This window comes from Lates calcarifer, linkage group LG11 (assembly GCF_001640805.2).
Source record: "Lates calcarifer isolate ASB-BC8 linkage group LG11, TLL_Latcal_v3, whole genome shotgun sequence".
In the NCBI taxonomy this organism is placed as follows: domain Eukaryota; kingdom Metazoa; phylum Chordata; class Actinopteri; family Centropomidae; genus Lates; species Lates calcarifer.
In genome coordinates, this window is record NC_066843.1 from 15,340,484 (window position 1) to 15,360,375 (window position 19,892).

The 19,892-nt window shown below is 40.3% G+C and overlaps 1 protein-coding gene across 3 annotated transcripts in view; it reads left to right on the forward strand.

The window, feature by feature from the left end:
* The first annotated feature begins 17,064 nt into the window (after positions 1-17,064).
* Positions 17,065-19,892, forward strand: part of LOC108881084 (trinucleotide repeat containing adaptor 6A) — a 38,578-nt gene continuing 35,750 nt past the window's right edge. Inside the window, exons 1-2 of one of the 3 annotated variants that reach the window (XM_018672875.2) lie at positions 17,065-17,448; positions 19,014-19,065. The gene's annotated coding sequence lies outside the window, so the exon portion shown is untranslated. Of the gene's footprint in view, positions 17,449-17,842; positions 17,975-19,013; positions 19,066-19,892 lie in introns of those variants that run through there. The other 2 variants (XM_018672877.2, XM_018672876.2) reach the window with 2 other exon arrangements.

Consider the following 19,892-nt stretch of genomic DNA (forward strand, 5'->3'; position numbering starts at 1 on the left):
CAAGACAAAATACATTCAATTTTATATATTGTCTCATTCCACCCTCCTCTGTTTTTCCTATTTGTTATTGAAAATCAGAGATTCAAAGCACAATTCCACAGTCCTTATGTAACCATGAGGTGATATACAGTAATAGTCACTATTTGCAGCTATACTGAAGGCTGTCATGTTGTTTACCATTTGATGGTAACCAGCTGTGGAAGAATGTGGTGATATGTGATTTATTTATTTATTTATTTCTGGGGTGTGTATGAGAGAGAGAGTCTGACACATAAAGGGAGGAGTTGGGCTGATAGAGTAAGAGAAGGAAAATGAAGGAAAAAGAGGCTCTGCGAATATGTGTGTGTGTGTGTGTGTGTGTGTGTGTGTGTGTGTGTGTGTGTGTGTGTGTGAGTGAGTGAGTGTGTGCATGTCTGCCAGGCTGCTGGTGTGAACCAGCTAGTTGATTGTCCTGCTGCCATTGATATGGAGATGGAGAGGAAAAAAAGGATCTCTCTCTCTCTCTCTGTATGTGTGTGTGTGTGTGTGTGTGTGTGTGTGGTGTGTGTGTGTGTGTGTGTGTGTGCAGCTTTAGTAGAATGGCAGCAGTTGTAAAAAATCAAAGACAATGCTTAATTTCATTCAGAAGTAAATCATTGCAGCAACAGCAGATTTGGGATGCAATAACTGAAATAATAAAAGATGAATAAATGAATAAAATGCTGAAATCAGGCCCTGTCCTTTTGATGCATCATCACATGTTCTTGTAATCACAATAAACACAAACCTACCCAAGCTGTCATGCAAAGTAAAGAGATGAATATAAGATAACATAAGATGAATTTAATGATAATTGTGCAATAAAATAAACAAGAACAAAGCAAAGGATGTAGCATAAGATGAAAATATACAGAAGAATATGACTAGTAGGGATTTTGGTGTCAATAAGATGCAGTATCTGATATTATGTGATGATAAAATATCTGAACAGCTCTGATAGAAAAATGTTCACTTGGTATGAAAAAGTCTCATAAATTGTGTTTAGACCATCATGGGACACCTACACTCTCCATTAAAAGACAGCTCTGCAAGTGAGGTTGGCATCTCTGTTAACACAGTGAGGCAGGCTGTACCACTGAAACTGACTCCTGATGATTAACATTAACACCAGATCAAAAGAGGGAAACTAAATGAACAGTATCTGATTTTTACCACATAACATATGACATGTGCAGCTGACAGTCCTAACACGAGAGGTAATGAGGATGTGCAACATGCATGTAGCTGTGGGGTATTAGTGGAAACAATCAGATCAAAGAAAATGCTTTACAGTTGCTCCTCCAAGATCTATGCAACAGTGTCCTGCAGAAGCTGCTCCCATTAATTATACAGAGAGGTTTTGTTCACCTGTGGGTGCTACAACAACCTTAACCACAACACTAACAAATTACCAACAGACCAACAGAGCAACATTATCTCTCATTTAGAGTAATATTGGCTACCATATCGTCACATGGCTAATGTGAGTCCAATATTCACCGTCCTATTAACTCTGTTTTGTTCTCCACCAGTTCCTAAGCAAAATATCTGCCTCTGTAGCTGTTAAATGCTCCACTATGTTCACCAGCTAGATGCTAACTTTACCATTTACCATTGGGTGCTGGGTAGTGTAAAGTAGGTTTGTCAGAGCTTTTTTTGGCTGAAAACGGCTACCTGCTGCAGATTGAAACAAGGTTGATAGGAGTCAGGAGACTGAACCAAAACAGATGAAACAAAAGAATGAGCTAAAAGAGGCTAAAACGCTCAGTGGAGCTAAAGGGGAGCAGCAGAGTTGGATGATAATTGTCTGTGGCTGACTATTTTCACATTAAAAGATTGAACTACTGTGAATATAGAAATACTGATTAGTGTAGCTTTAGGTTACAGGGCAACAGCCCCTGTCAGACATGGAACCTGTTCAGTGTCTGAACAGACACAGAGGTGATATTTCTGTTAATGACTTTTAAAATGTACAGGAGGTCTTCATAATAGAAATGATCTGTGTTCCTTTTGGATTTCAGACGTCATTTCAACATTTCTTCCTTCATTTACCAGAGTTCAACAATCAGGTTCAACCATGGGCCACTTTTTACAACAAAGGTCAGTGGGAGATGTTAGATTGTATCTGAGGGCAGAGGTCATTTGTTTGTAAGTAAGGACTAATAGAGTTACAGAAACTTGCTATGTTTATACTCAGTTGTTGTAGAATGAGTCATATACTGTATGTGACTGTTCCACCTTAAGACTGGAGATGTAACACATAAAAAATGTCCTTCTTTATGGTTAAAGGAAAGATGTTGTTGTTTGAGACTCACAACCACTGATATAGTCTATTGACATCTATTAGAGGGAAACATAAACTGTTTCTTTATCATGGATCATAAGACATAGATATGTACAGTATAGAGTACAACACTATGAACAGACACTGAGGTGAAGAGTGCCAATGGTAGTGTGTGGAGTTTTAGTGTTCACTGATTTGTTGTATGTCTGTTGTAGGATACTGACTGGGGTCAGACCAGGAAATGTTGTGTCATCTCCACTTTGTTCTTATACCATCAGGAAAACAGATTTGAGTTGTAAAATGCCATCACCAGCTTAGTTAGAATCTTGATGAACTAGAACTAGAACTAGAACAGATGATGAGAATGTTCAGTTATCACATCATCACTCTAGAACTCTGACAGAATACTGTACATTCTGGTTGAAGCCTGGATCTACAGAACAAACCTCATTTACCTTCATGACCCTGAACCGAGTACCGTCTCTGTCTTTGGTGAACGAACGTACAACTGTTATAGAACGACGACAACTGATATCGACGACCACTATTTTAACTTCAACTTCTACTTTAACAACTGTGACTGCTGTCTTTGCTGCAACTCAACAACAAATGGACCCACAAAGACACCTGGTAAGATTTTCTCATTTGACCTGGAGAAACTTTTTTTTCTTCACTGTGCCTCTGATACTTGGCATATTACAATAGATTAGATTCAACTTTATTCTCATTGCACAGAATACAAGCACTGAGACAATGAGATGTAGTTAAAGATTGAACCAGAAAACAGTGAAGTGCAGAGTAATGTACATATGTATAGAGATCTGTAAATAACAGTGGGGGGTGAATATGAATCGTCTAAAAAATGTACAATGTGAACAGTATTAACAGAATAGAAGTTCTAGTGCAGTAGCTCTGTGTTGAGGAGTGTTTCCAGGAGTCCTGTCCTTAGACTAAAGTAGATTCAATTGTATAAATAAGTGTACATGTTGTGTTAAGGTGTGACTGGACTTTTAGCCTTGAACTACATGTATGTTTCTATTTTTCAGGCATTTGGACAAATGCCATTCACTGCTCCCCTTTACGGGCGAGTCGCTGCTTTACAGCAGTCACTGCTTCCTTTTACGGGGCAGCACAGTTCAACCCTGCTGTAGTACAGCTGCAGCAGACTGTACAGGGCCTAAGAGATGCCCTCTACTCCGCCATCTCTGAGATAAAGGCTGTGAAGGAAGAGAACAAGGCTCTTAAGGAGCAAGTGAGGAAGATGGAGAGGAAGCACAGAGAGGAGCTGAAAGAAAAGGATGAGCTCCTTAACAGAGAAGTCAACAAAAGGAGGGCTCGTACTCAGGCTTATGTCAACTGCCTGGACCTGCTCAATAGACAAGAAAAGGCCCTTAAGAGTGCAGAGCTGAGAGGTAAAGCTCTAGAGTCAAACCTGAGATGGGAGCTGACTCTCAAAGAAGAGAAACATCAGGAGGAGAAGAAATACAAGGAGGAAGTGGAAGAGGAGACCAAGAGGAGTGAGGATGGTTGGAGGAGAATGGAGAGCCACCTCAGAGAGGAGCTCAATCATAAAGATGAGCTCCTTAAAAAAGAAACCAAAAAAAGGAAGGCTCGCACTCAGGCTTATGTTGACTGCATGAACCTGCTCAGTCAAAAAGAAAAAGATCTGAAAGAGAGTGAAGAGCAGACACATGACGTCTTAGAGAAGAGTCTAAAACTGGAGCTGGCTCTGAAAGACCAGAGAGAGCAGGAGGACAAATACAAAGAGAAGGTGGAGGAGGAGACTAAGAGGGCTGAGGATGAACTGAGGAGGATAGGAGAGCCAGCTGAGACAGGAGCTGAAAGAAAAAGATGAGCTCCTGGAAACAGGAATTAAAAAAAAGGAATGAGCTCCTGAAACAGAATAAAAAAGGAAGGCCTGCACTAAGGCGTACCTGGACTGCCTGGTCCTGCTCAGTCAGAAAGAGAAGGAGCTTCAGGAGAGAGAAGAGCAGAGACGAAACGCCTTAGAGAAGAGTCTGAGACTGGAACTGGCTCTAAAACAACAGAGAGAGCAGGAGGAGAACAAGAGCCAAGAAAAGATGGAGAACCAACACGATGAAAAGACGGAGGAGGAGACAGAGAGGAGTGAAGCTAAAGAGATGAATGAGAAAAAAGAGAAATCAAAGAAGAAGAGGGGGAAGAAAAAGAACAGGGGTTAGCCACAACAGAGGATCCCTCCCTCTGAAACCCCACCTCTTTCCCCCCATCTTACCTTACCCACTCCCCTCACCCTCCTTCCCCTTTCCTACCCTCTCTTTCCCTCTTACCCCTTTCTCTTTACCCCTTTACCCCTCTTTCCCCTCTCTCCCCCACCTCTTTCCCTCTCCCTAAAACAAATCCTTCATGTCTTGTTTGTCATGTGTGTTAAATATATGTTTTCAAATCATTTGTGAGGACTGTGATGTTTCATGTCAACTCTTCAGTTCAGTTCTGTTGAAGTGAATTACTCTACATCTGCCTGTGTACGCCTTTCTGAATATAGGATACAGGATTCCTGGCTCTACAGTATTACAGTATATGTGTTGGTGGAACAGATCAGATAAGATCATCTTCTCTTTTATATCTTTAAATTTGTTGTTTGTTTTAGACGTCAAGTAGAAAACAGGAGTTAAATCAGTCTTAATGCTCTAAAAGATCACTGGGATCTGCACAGTTTACTCAACAACAGAGAAAAATAAAATATTATTTAGATGATCTGATTTAAAAAGCTCTGTCCCTAATGGTAACACACCTGAATCAACTGTGTTCACTGTGTTCCACCTCTAAAATAATACACCCCTGTCTACATACTTTTGTCTCCTTTTAATTTGAGTTTTTTTTATGGTTTGAGCTTTACACCCTTCAGTTCAAATTAAGGGAATTCCCCTTTAATATGGTGACACTCAATGGCTGACAATCACATGTGTATAAGTGGGAAAGTGACCTTCCTACAGACAGCTGACTCAAGAGAAATTTTGACAAGATACCTTTACTATCTTTCTCATTTTTACCTGATAAATCACCCTGGTAAGCAAGAAAATGAAGGAGAAGCTTGTTCTGGTCGAGTCTGTCTATCCCAAGCTGTGAGATGTGTCAGACAGAAACTATCATAACAAAGACAGAACAGCCCATATCCAAGATCCAATTACTTTTGAACACCTAAAAAAATGGGCACTATGTGTTTGAAGGGCTTTATCTCTCACACAGTTCTTTATATATCGATTTCAACCCACTCAAATTAAAGCTGAGACGTGACACATTAATGTAGTATCCATTACTTTATTTCAAACTGAATGTGCTGAGGGTCAGAGCCTGAAGAAGAACAAATGTGTGTCCAACCTGCACATCCATCATTCTGCATAGTGAGGGTTGAACATTCAAGGAACGACCAATATGCAGAACATATTTTGGAGTGGAGGGGGACTTTAAACTGTTAGAGCCTATCAACAGTCATTATGTGTACAACACATTACGTGTCTTAATATTATATTTATTTATTTTTTATAATACATCAGTATTAATTATTGTGAGTTATTCCATTCAAGGACATTTAATCATAGTTTATAGTTTTGTGCATCATGTGACACATGATCATGTGTCTTTAAACTGGAACAGCTCCTCTAGTGTGACGGCATGCATTTGTGATGTAAATGAAAATGAATGACTCCCTTTTTTGCAATCTAGTAGCTTAATTGTAAACTTAACAAACTTTTTTTTAAAACTCCCCCTCCCTCCACCATGTCTTTATTTCTCTCTCTTACACTCTCCATTTCTAATCTCCACTCATTTCTCGCTCTGTCCTCTGTGCCCACTGAGGTGTGAAATCTGTAGAGCCCCATGTCACACACACACACACACACACACACACACACACACACTCTGTCTCTCTTTCACTTTTTTAAAAACCTCTGCCTACTTCTTTCTCTCCCTCTCTCTCTTTTTTTCTCTTTCTCGCACAATCACACACTCAGTCGCTCTGACTGTCATTGCTGGTCTTTTGTTCCTGGTAGATTGAAAACCAATTGCCGTTTGGCACCGGGCCAGAATCCAGCAGAGATGGGGAGGAGAGCGCACTCTCTCTCTCTTTCTCTCTCTATTTTTCTCACACATATGCACATCCATATACTATCTATCTATCTATCTATCTATCTATCTATCTATCTATCTATCTATCTATCTATCATATACATTCTGGCTGTCAAAGCTCTCAGATCAGATACAGAGAAGTGTTCACTGTGACAATATTGGGAGGAAAAGAAATCACCAGCATTATAAATAAACACAAATCTCAGATGGACCTGCAGCTTCAGTGTCACAACACCTCCCACACATTTTCTTCACTGACCAATCAGATGAAGACCAGAGCCTGCTCCTCCTGAGTTCTCCATGTTGAGTCTGACTGAGTGACAGCTCCCTGTCATCAGCCTGGTGGCTAACATGATGGTCTCCTGGTACTGGGACTATCTGAGGAGGTATCTATGAAAAATAAAGAACAGGGAAAAAATGGCATGCAAAAATATAAGCATACATACAATTAAATGCAGATCCTTGTGATAGTTTGACCCATACATAGACAGACCTATAAATCCATGTGGCCTCTTTATTCTTTCACAGACACGAGACAATGCATGCTGAAGCTGAAATCACTAATTGTAGCTACGACTGTTTCTAAGCAACTACTGAGATTATGTTTCAATCAAGCCACAAATTAGTTTTGTTTTTTTCAGTCTGACATGTTAACACTTTTTGTGTCAGGGGGAAAAAGCGTTTGTTATTCTCTCCAGACAACAGGATAACCACATTTAGTTACACCTTATTTTAAAACTAGCTTTGATTAGGGTCAGTCCTCATTCAGAGGATTTTTTTGTATGGTTATGTGAGCATCAAAAAAATGAACACAAACAAAACATTTTTCTGCAACTAACTTTAATAGTTTTACTGCAAATGAGCTGGAAGCATTTTCTCAGCTTCCAAAGTCGATAAGATTAGAAACAGATGACTGGAATTATCAGTCTTCTATCGTTGTGATACTGAGATCGTCTTATTCTGAAAATGCTTCTGTGTACATAAAAAATAAAGTACTTACTTCAGATTATTAACAGTTTGCGTAGAGCAAGTAAAGCACCAATTTAGCTCTGCAAAGCTATAACATTCTGATGATGGACAAAAAATTATACCATGTATTCTTCGTCCTTGTGAAAACCTGGAGCCCAAATTACCCATAATCCAACCTGCCAACAAATTGGGAGTAAATTTGAGGTTGTTATGATAGTAGCAACTAATGTAGCCTTGAGTCACTGGCCTCAATTAGAGTTGAGGAGCAGGCTATAGAAGTTAGCCTACATGCACACCTCCAAATTTTTCTCATTTTCAGACCCAGCCAGCGCTCACATCTGTCTCCAACACCTGGAGACAGACTTTGATATTTAAAATCAGCACATCCCCCCTTTAAGCTCAACAATTTATTGTTAAATGTACAGTAGCTTGTTACTGTGACTAGCAAAAAAGACAAGTACACCTGAAAGTCAAAAGACAGAATCTGTATTTTAGACACTTAGTACCCTCTATATTTATTCGTTGCTTGTTTACATTGCTCTTAAACTCAGACAAACAAGGATGCTTTCACAGTTCATGAAGGTCTGCACAGGACACTTCATGAAGTAGACTAATCCTGAGAAAATATTGGGAAATTCCACTTACAAGAGATCTTCTGAAAATGTCCTCCTCGGAAAACTTCTTCAGATCTCACTCGTCTGGGGTTTGGTAAATTTGTTCTCGGGGTAGTCTGAAGGAAACTGCTGTGTGTGTGTGTGTGTGTGTGTGTGTGTGTGTGTGTGTGTGTGTGTGTATTTGGTCAGACTGCAACTTTAAGCTGTTATGAATAAGTAATGCAGACAGAAACTCTACCCACACACATGCACTTGCACAAGCAGAGGAAGATTCCTATGGATACACACACTGATAAATACTTTTATTCCCCTATTTCTTTCATACACACACCTTTCTTTGTGACTCACACAGGGTCATCCAAACTTTCAAGGCCTAATAGTGTAAGGTTTTATTGAAGCTACAAACAAAGACGAGGTGAAGGATGGGAAGGTAATCAGTGTTAAATAGACATACTGCAGATAATAATAAAGGGTGAGAAAAGTGGCTACTGTAGAAGGAATGAAAGGGGAAGGAAAAAAGGAGAGAGGAAAGAACTGATGAATGAAAGGCGACAGAGACATAAGGACTAAAATGTTATGAGAATCTGCAGTTAAAAAAAAGGAAGAAAGGAAAATAGAAATGAAATGAAAATTTTATTGAGGCAAAACAGTGTAGAAGTAGGACAGGATATGTGAAATCCCACAGGACCAAAGCATCACGCTATACAGTAAATGCTGATCGTCCTAGTGTTGATCCAACATCCAAAAATGTAATGAATTCAAATTCTAAAGTGACAAATTTGAGCACCTTTAAGAATGCAGGAGGTGAGTTTAGATGTAGCTGAACCTAAAGTTGTGTACACAGTGCTGCACCATCATGTTTTTTGTCCTTGTGTGTGTGTGTGTGTGTGTATGTGTGTCCAAGATGATTGCTAGATCCAGGCAGCCAACCATCCGTCTTAGAGTGGGAGAGAATAAAAGGAGGAATGAATGTTTAAATGAGAGTTGGTCCATCACGATAAAACTAATCTGCATGGCTAACCAGAGGTCTGCTGCCAGTTTAATGTGTGTGTGTGTGTGTGTGTGTGTGTGTGTGTGTGTGTGTGTGTGTGTGTGTGTGCGCGCGCATGTATGCTTGTGCACTTTCCTGTAGAAATATGATGCACTGCATCTGGAACCTGCTCTGGCGTTGCCATGGTAACGCCCGTCACGCTGGTAGGCCCCCATTGCGCACTCAGACACATACACACACACACACACACACACAGGCACACACTCTGATACACACACTGGTAATGAGAGACCGAGAGACTGGCAGCATGCCAGGACAATTGACACACACACCCCTTCCCCCCATGAACTAGAACATTCTGAGCACACACACACATGCACACACACACACACACACACACACACACACACTCAAACACGCACTTCATTTTTGGCTGCTCAGACTGGCATGGGGGTTGGGGCAGTGTGTGTGTGTGTATGTGTGTGTGTTGGAGGAAGGTAGAGAGAAGGACATGAGGGAATAAGTTGAATTCCCTTGAATGAAAAAGAAGAATATAAAAAGGAAAACTATAATTCCACCTTCTCCTTTTTAGCCCATTGACTAGATTAAGAATTAACTTTGGTGTAATTAACTTAATTGACCTCTTTGCAACAGAAATAAACAACAGGATAGCTGAGATAGGATGCAGGATAGCCAGAGGTTGATTGACTTCTATAATGGCTACATGTTGGATTTAAGTGAGTGTGTGTGAAGCATTTAATGTAATGAAATCCTTTACTGTCACGACGAGCTCTCAGCGTTCGAGTTTCCATCAGCTTCTCTCTGTTTCTGTTTCCCCCTCTCATCTCCTGTGTCTGCCACTTTTTCCCCTCTCATCACATCATTCTCTTCTTTGTCATTCACACTTTGAACTGCAGTTACACACATGCACCCTCTCTGCAAGAGGTCTGCTGGTCTGTCCAGCATTAACAAAAGGCCAGCAGTGGCTCTGTTCATGACAATGGCTCTCAGGTCAGCCTGCATGCCACACATTGCATCATGGCCCAGCAGAGAAACTAAACTGTGCTTTACGTTAACAAACCCCTCCAAAACCTAGATATTTACTGGCTGGCACACTGTTTACTCCTCACATTCAAAGATTAAGTCTCCATCTATCAAATCCTTTCACCTCGAAATGTCCCCAAAGGACTTTTCTTCCTCTGTACAAATCACAGTTGTTTCATTTTTAAAATCAGGTTAGGAGTTGTAATAGCATTTGACTCGATAACTTTTATATTTTGTTGAATGATAAACTAGGGAAAAGAACATATACAGAGCTCAAACCTCAGAAAATGAATGTGGACATAACTAAAGCAATGAGCATACTGCAAAAAACATGTATTTCATTATTTCAGCACACCAAATACTGCTTAGGGAGTACATTTTTTTGGAGTACATTAACAGCTCGAAACTTCTTTTTGCAGCATGTATTATTAGTTAATACTGTATAAGTAACAAACTCAACAAAATAGCTCAGTCTAATGTAGTTGTTTGATTGCTTCTGCATTAATTACAAAAGGAAAATCTTGTCAATTTATCTCACTTGATTCATTCTTTAATGTAAAATTTGATTAATTATACAGTTCTAATTGCTCCGATTTGTTTTTGTTGTCTGTTTTTGCACTTTGTGCTCCATTTCCTGTATGAAAGTTGCTACAAAGCAAAAACTATGTTATGCTTTTCCTCAGACTTAACCGAAGTAATATCAGATGTGATGTTAGTAATGAACCTCCTCTGACTCAGCTCAGCTTCGGTGTGACTCATAACAAGGCTTCACATCATTCAGAGTTAAATCTGAACTCCTTTTCCTCACTATTTCCTCTGTACATATTTACTTTGCAAGGCAAGATTTTGGTCTCTCTCTCCATCTTCCTGAGTGATCCTGCCTGCAGTTGCTCTGTTTAAAAATTTTCCTCAGATAAACCTGGCAGATTGGTGGCACACCGACCAACACGGGCAGCAATGGTTTACATTCACTGATAGTAAATAAGACATACTGTATATTCAGCATTTATTAACACAGATGAAGTAACAAACTAAAAAAAGAGCCTTGGCTTTAAAACATTTTGCGTTGGTGTGACTGGCCTTTGAATGCAGACGACTGAGCCAAAAGGACATTCTTCTTTTACTTATCTTTCCCTCCCCCTACATCTACCCCCACACCCTCACAGATACATGCACTTCACTGAATGAACAATACCAGGGTGCCTGGGCTGTCTTTACCACTTTCATGGACTGGTGTTTTGGAGGTTTTAGCATGTGTCTATGGGATTCTTTGTAGCACAGTATGTATCAGAGTGTGTTCCTAAGCCCAGTGTCACCTTTCTCTGCACAGTGAAATATGTACACCAGAGATGAATGACAAAAAGACCAGCCAATCACTGTACCCTGTGACCACCGATCTGCATGAGTTCCTGCAGTAATAGAGGAGCAAGGCCAGCATTGGATCAGTGATATGAATATAAATGAGAGTGAATTTAAATAAAGGGGTACGTTTGAATATGTCATGCTGCCACCCAGCACACTTATCAAGACCATCTGCATATTCAAGGCCTGATGATGGATTATGGTGGCAGAAACTGAAAGATCTCCTGGAAATAACATAATAGTACCTCTATCCCTATATAATGCAGAATTACCTGTGTTTGTGTGAGTGTGTGTTGTGTGCATGCAAAACGAAGTCTGCTGAGGGTGAATGAAAGTCATCTGTGTGTGTTAAAAAAAATCAAGCAAAACAGTTGATGGATTAGGTTGGTATTCAGCTTGTTGTGCATGTCTGTGAGTGAATGCCCTCCGAGCTGAAGGGGGATGAATGTTCAGGTAATTGGTTGAAGACCAGGTGTAATTTTAGCCACAGCAAATCTATTTCAATGCTGGTACCCTGTCAGAGGGAGATAGAGAGATTGGGGGAAGAATAAGGCAGGTAAAAGACAGAGAGCTCAACGAAATAAAGAATATATCATGTTTTGGTATAGTTTTTGCAGTCTGTGCCGTCAAACAAAAAGCATAAAAGTAATACTGTGTAATGTTTTAAAAAAAACAGACAAAAAAAAAACAAATATTGTAATACTTTTTAAAGGATATCTTTTAGGCATTTTATTGCATTTATTGCAGAGAGATGACAGGAAATCAAGAGGCGACAGGAAATCAAAGGAGAGAGAGATGAGAAATGATGCAACAAAGATCCTCAGCCGGATTTGAACTGGGGACATTGTGGTTCACGTTTCACACTGTAATACATAGATTATCAGAATGTCTCTATGATGTGATACATTCAATGTAAGCGCAATTGTAGAAAAAAAAAACTGTCTGAGTTCATTTCTGACGTAAATGAAACAATTCTGTCCACTATGATGTCTCTGAAATGTCAAGGTTGTCTACTGTCTACAACTGTGTACTTGTGTTGCACTGATAGTAGAAACACTGTCAACAGTATGGTTACTTTGTAAGTGTGATGAGTTATTAAATGAAGCAATTTGTGTGCCTACATAATGCATTCATTTAAAGGTAGTTTATATATATATATATATATATATATATATATATATACATTCAAAATAGCTGCAGATTTATTTTCTGTCTGTCAAGTAATCAATTAGTAAACTAATTGCTGCAGCTCTGGACTTGATGAAAATGAACACAAAGAGAGGACAGCAGGTGAGTCAGTATTTGTGCTGATGGAAAGTGAGGAAGGAGGGTGGAGGAGGTAGGGAGAAGATAATGAGGTTGAGAGGGAGAACGTGAAAAATGAAGGGGTTGCGGTGGTTAGTGTGGACTGGATGGGGGAGGCAGTCTGAACGACTGATGAATGACTTGGATCAGACTCAAAGAAATGGTGAAGAAAGAGGCTGAGTAGCATCAAAGTCCCAGACACACTCAAACACAAGACATACAGTATATTTGTTTGTTGTTCTACAGGCTTTGAAGCACAGGAGTTAGACTGGAGACACCGGCAGAAATGTTAATGTGAAAGGTGCAGAGGCAACTAGTTTAGGGTGGCAGACACTGGAAAAATAATGCACTGCATGCACACACACACACACTGCAGCATTATGAACACTGCAGCTTAGTAGTGTGCGTGTCTGTACTGAGGACAAGCCTATTACTACTTGACATGCAAATCTCTTTTCTGACCTTCTTCTGTCTGTCAGTCTGTCTCTCTCGCCTCTCTCACCCCCACCACATAATCTCTCTCTCTCCTCACTAACTTTCTGTTCTCTCCTCCTGCCTGCTCACTTTCCCTTTTCCTCCTGTACATTCACATTTCAGCCCAATTTTCTATGCCCCTTTCTCTACCTCCAGTACAATGGTCATCCCGTTTTTACACACTCCCTAACTCCTGCAGCTGCAACTGATCACAGTGACCTGTGCGTGAGTGTGTGTCCGTGTGTGTGAATGTGCAGACTGTGGTTGAGATAAACCGACAAAACAAAGAAAATGGTGTGTGCCATGAATGTACAGGTTCACATGAATGCAATTGCATAACTTTATCACAGCCAGTGCTGTGTCAGTAAATGTGGACACAAGTGTATGTGTTCGTGTACGCATTTGTTTGCCCAAGTAACCAGGGCCTATTTTGTGTGTATGTGCACGCATGTGTGTGTGTGTGTGTGTGTGGTGTGTGTGTGTGTGTGTGTGTGTGTGTGTGTGTGTGAATGATTAAACCTCTGCCTGCTCTGTATACACTGTCTGTCAAGGTGACTGCCCTGTCACAAAGTATTACCAAACTCTTTGACTTCACAGCCCTCTTCTGCTCCCAGTAAAACTATTCATACACACACACACACACACACACACTTAGCTGGGTTTCAAAATTGTAGGTTTATCATTCACTGTGACAAGCAGGCAAAAAGTAGTTTTCTGCCTCAAGTACAAATACACACACACACAGTGGTTACTATTGAGTATTGGTCTTTGGACTGTTTTAAAATAAAAGGTGGAAGCTTTGTTTTTTTTTATGTTACTACAGATTTCACTAATGTTGGTAACTTAAATCATGTGTAGCAGAGTTGTTTTGCTCTCTTCTGTGTTTTTCTGCTCTTTTTGTTTTGCTTTGTTTGGGTTTTAACTCTGGCTTTCTCTGGACTTTTCTGTTTTGTTACTGACTACCAGCTTAATCCCATGTTAGTTTGCCTCAGTATGTTCTGATGCATACTGTATACTGCTGCTGAACTTACAGAGCTCTGGCACAACTTGACATACTGGCAAGGTGCATGGAGAAGGGAGGCCATTTTAAAGACGGAAACATCAGCAGCACTTGTAGTATAGAGAAAAGCTTCTAAACGATTTAGTTATTCGCAGCACTACAAATGTTACTGAAGTTTTTTCACCTTAAGATGCACCAAACCTGCAAGATTATGAGTTTAGACATTCTCTTTATGTGTAGTCTCAATTTGTATTATGCCAGTTATGGCATACAAAAACAAAACTGTGTTGTTACACTGCCTGACAGGCCTGTGAGCTTGGGGGTTTGTTTGCACGCATGTGTCACAGTGCCCTGCTATCATATCAGTACATCCTGTAGTGTCTCATCATTTTCTAGATGATTTTTATATGAGGTTGGAAGTGAAGTTGAAATACTGTACACTATCAAGCATGCAATAACCCTATAGAGACTTAAAGTTGCCATGTGGTTAATGCTAAATAATATCAATGCTTGATTATTTTTGATCAAAATTACTGTCAAGAATTCTAAAAAAAAAAAAAAAACGATGACATCTGACTGAACTTTCAAAAAACTTGCAACAGCAATGTTTTAGTTCTATCACTTTTTTCTTCTTCTGAAGTTAGTGTGCAAACCAGGTAGCCCCAGCCTGGCTAGCCTGTCTCATCACTTTCCAAAAGTGACTCACTCTGTGTCTAAACTGTCCTGAAGAAGTAGTGTTAACATTATAGTCTCCCATTATAGTCTATGAATGTATGCAGTTGTTGGAGCCCAAATCCTGAAATTACAGTATGTACAACTGTAAATTCAAACACAGCTTCCAGACCAAGGATTTACACAGAATGTCCCTCACAATAAACAGTGATTACAAGTGGTGGCATTGGAAGCAATTGCAATACAATTTTTAGAGGAGTGACATTTTATTTACCTCTAATTCTTTCTTCAAACAGCAGTAGAAACACCATTTTCCTAAATGTAATCCGAGGTTTGCTGTCAAGAACAGCCCTATTTTCAAGCAGTACACATCAGATAGCTTTCCTGCCTGCATGACTTTGTTGCAAAAAAAGAAGAAAAAAAAAATGCTTTCAAGGTTTCATTTCACAAGCTAAAGAACCAACAATCTCTGTGTCCTCCTGACATCCTCGCTGTGTCTGGCTTTGTAATTATGACTTAACAGCTGTGAAATAGGAACTTCAAACAAGTGCATGAAGGTAGGAAGACAATTGCAGTGACAATCGACTGGATATTTTCCCATTTGGAGACCAATTATATCTGAATTCCCTGTTGTCACAAGCACATCAGCAGCAGTAGAAATCTCCTGAGAAACCAAGCTTTGGCTTGTATTTGGCAACAGTACCCCAGGGCTGAGAGCTTACCCACTTGTTTATATACTGTATAATCTAACCTTGTTGTCTTTGATACCTGGTCAAAATCATTACTTGGCAGTAGATGAACTCTACTCTCTCCCTCTTTTTTCTCTGTCTCTCCCTCACAGTCAAATACACATAGATAAGGGAGGTAATTCATGCACAAGGTTGGGGGTTGTTTTTGCCAGTGGTGCGTCAATGGTCATTGCTTTGCACACACGTTTTGCCGGTCTCTCCTGTAAGCAGCAACAGCCTTTGTCTTGTTGGTGAAACGTTGGCAGATTCCACACTGTATTTGTTTCTCTGCTTTTGAGGCATCACCCCTCTCTTTTCTCTGTTGTCCTCTCTTTTAAAAATTCTTCTCAGGGTTGTTTTCTTATGTAACAATTCAAAGCCATGCATGGATGGGTAAGACAGGCCTGTAGAAACAGAAGAGAGAGAGACGTGCAGAGCATTTGCACTTCCTCTCATCCATACCAGCAAAGTATTGAACTCACTGCTGAAAGTTTTGAGGTTTTTGGGCTTGCTGTCTTCAACACTTGTGTTCAGATCTTCTTGTATGACAACAATGGTGCTTTGATGAGGAATTTCTACACACATACACACAAACACTAGGTCAGTTACTTTTACCTAAGAGAATGCACTTAAACATAATGACAATAATAAGCTGAGATGCTTTTGTTGTTATAAGCCCATAATGTATGAGGAGAGGAGGGGCAGAGATTGGCCATGACAACAAACAAATCAACAAAAACATAACAGAATGACCTAGTGCAATCCAGTAACTGTAAAAATCTTGATACTTTACAGTTGAAAAGGAATGAGAAAGAAAACAATATAGGAGCCTTTTAATAGGTATTTAACGTATCTGCTGTCATATTTCTAAAAGGACTTGTTTGTCATTGAGGACAGTGAGATTATGTTCTCTGTAATTTTATTTTATTAATTAATTGTGGATTTGGGGGATTTAGGGGTTGACAATCGAAAATTTACAAAAGGAGGGTAATTTCACACCTTGTAGGTCTGAAAACACTCACCAAAGTATGCTTAAATTAAGGCCACCAAAATAATAAACACTGTCTCCCCAGAATATTGTTCCTTGCAGTGTTGAGAAGAATTTGAGACAGCATTTAAATCTTTGTGTTAAGAAATTAAATGTATGGAAAGTATAATGGAAGAACTAGCTTAATAGTAAAATGTCAAAATAATTTATAAATTGAGATATGTTTTGTTTGTGGTATCAGGAGGGTGGTGAGGGGTGTGTTGGGGATCTGGCCTGTGACCTCAGTATTTTCAAATATGATTGTGTGTTCCTGGACAGATAAATATTTTAATAATGGAAATAAATATGGAAATAAATTAGGACACGTATTTATTTATTTTACATTGTACATTATGGAACAGGCACTTTATGGAACAAGTTGAGACAAAAATTAAAAATATATTTATGTTTATTAAGTTCTGAGGCATATGGTACTGTACTTACATTTCTCGTAGAAATTTGAAGGGGGGGCACTTACACTGACATAGTTGACATGTTTGGCTTCACATGCTTTTACTCAGAATTTCTCTCGACACCATTTAGCTACCTTTGCCTGTTTGGTTTTCTCAGTCAGAGGAAGTGGTGAATGTGTTTCCTGCCCTGTCTCCCCCCTCCAGAAACATACTGACATACACACACACACACACACAGAGCAGAGCTGAAGTGAATGCAGAGAGAGAGGAGGGGAAAGCAGAGCTCAAGCGAAAGAAGGTTTTAGCCAGCAGCGAGCGAAGAAAATGGCGATCATGCAGGACGAATTCCTCCCCTCGTAGATGCTGCAAACGCGCTGAATTTCTTTTAGCCTTACAGCCGGCTTTCCTTTCCACTCTGTTGCACTTTATACTTCAATGAGGTGAGGTTGGTTTTTACTGTATTTTCTTACCAGAGGACCGCCTCTTTTTGTCGAGCTAATGTACACAGAGAGTCCGGAGCAGGGAGACCGGGGGATGGTGTAGATAAGTTGAGCAGCCGCTGTTGTTTAGTTAGCCTAGACTGAGCTAGGCTAGCCAGCTAGCCTCCTGTTCAGTTAGCACTTGGCAAGGCGGTTCGGTTGCATTGCAGTTTGCAAACGTAAAAGGCATCGACGGACGAACCAGGGGACTGCGTTAGTCTGCAGACGAACACTTGAAGGCGTCTGTGATAGGCAAACACTGTTTGTAGGCTGCTTAACCTTGTGCTAACGCTAACTAGTACAAGCATTGGTTAACCTTAACGCTAGCTCGCCAGTAGTGCGTACATTTCTGTCAAGAATATTTTGTGTTTCGCAACATATCAGTGTCTCTGGGGATTTGTTTATCAGCAACCCATCGTTGTTCGTGGATTCTGTGTACCCCTGTGTCTGTTAAGATACTGTATTTGCTACGCTGAAATAAGACCGGGTGAGTTAACTAGCCGCTTCGTAACGTTAGCTCTGAGCTAGCATTAGCAGCCATGCTAATTTGACGACGCAGGTTGCTCGGTGGTGACTCCGACTGATTGCCCGGCTTTTTTGTTACTTGCACAGGGGGTGCGGTGGTTCAAAATGATATTAAACACCCAAATGCTTTGTGGTGAAACATGTTATCAATGTAAATTTGGTGGTGAAATTGTTAACGTGCAGAGTTGTATTTCGGCCAGGGCGTTTAACACCCTCTGTTGGCAGAGAGATGGAGCAGCTGGTTAGCTCAACGCCAGACCTCCGCTATACTGGTTCTCCAGTCGTATTCAGACTAACTTTTTACAGTCGCCCGACGACGCTGCAAATGCGACCAAAACACGTAATATTTTAATTGCAGCGGCTGTAGTTATATTCCCCATTTGGGACATCGTTAGTGTTAGCTGCGCTGGAAAAATACCAGGCTCGAGAGAAGCCATGTTGGTTAAGCTGTAAGTCAGGCAACAGCTGAGATAATGGCCGATCAGGACCCGAGCTGTAACTCTGACCTACACACACACTCTTTATCTGTCATTCTCAGACACACACACATTCTCTATTCACTTTGTAGGGCCAAAGCTTATGCATTGGCCCTGATCATGCATTGCCCTGTTATGCAGTTCAACCTGCATTTCCACATTGACTAGTTGAAATACTTTTCATACAGCAGTTAGTTTAGACTCTCATTGTTTGTTGTGCATTGCTTGTCCTTATACAGATTATGTGGGTTAGGTGCATGTCTGTTAATCTGTGCATTATAAATAATTAATTTGTTAGTTTTAATGGACCTTGTTTACCCTTTCAGGTGTAGCACCTGTCTGTGTGACCCTCTCAGATGTAGTTGTTTTTCTTACAACATGTTGTTTAATCACAATAAACCAATAAAACTCACACCCACATGCAGGCATGCAGGGTATCTTCTATCTGTAATTGAGGCGTGTTTTGGTAAATGTGGTCTTTGCTATCTGAGAGATTAACCCTCTTATCTCTTCGTCCTCTTTCAGAGATTTGGAATTGGAAGCTGTTGTCACCAAAGAAACTGAAGCATCTTAACAGGTGAGTGTGACGACATTAACACACACACACTCAATTCACCTTTCTAGACACTTTACTTTAAATGATAGCAGGACCTGTGTGTGTCCATGTGTGGTGGCCTGCTAAAGGGGTGTGTGTGTGTGTGTGTGTGTGTATGTGTGTGGGTCAGGGGGACACGGGACGGACAGCTGCTGCTTATGCAAGCACATGCAGTTCCGTTTGAATTGAATTGGAGGGTCTGGGTTGGTCTAGGCCGTATTGTGCTGAGTAAGCTTTGCTGTTTTAAAATCGCTAAATGAGAAGCCAGAGTCCTGATGTTTTGTGTGTGGAGAGGTGTTTGTGCAGCTCATTGTGTCCATACAGTTGGTACGCACACAATAGAGCCATGGACCACAACTAGTCCGTCACCCTGCTCCAAGGGTTGTGTTTAATGTGTTTTTTGTTTTTTAGATCCTAAATCTGTTTATGAATCTTGTTGACATGCTCAATTTCCTGGGTTGGGGTTGTTTTTTGTTTTGATTGTGCTGTAATTACAGAGAGCCTGTGCATCAACTCACTGCTCTTTGACACTTTTCATCCCCAAAAGTGTCTGTTGTTGTTTGTGTTGGGGCATGTTGTTCATACAAGACTGTTAATTCTGGTTCAGTCCTGTTTCTGTGAAAATATATTTGTTGTGTTTCAAGGCTTGAAAATTTTGTTTAGCTTGTTTGGATTCATAAAGTTTCTGTTATGGCGGTTTGTTTTGAGCTTGTTGCTAGAGACAGATGATGTTTCACATTTTCCCAGCATTGTGGAATATTTTCCGGTTGTGTGTGTGTGTGTGAGTGAGTGAGTGACTGCTGCCGAGG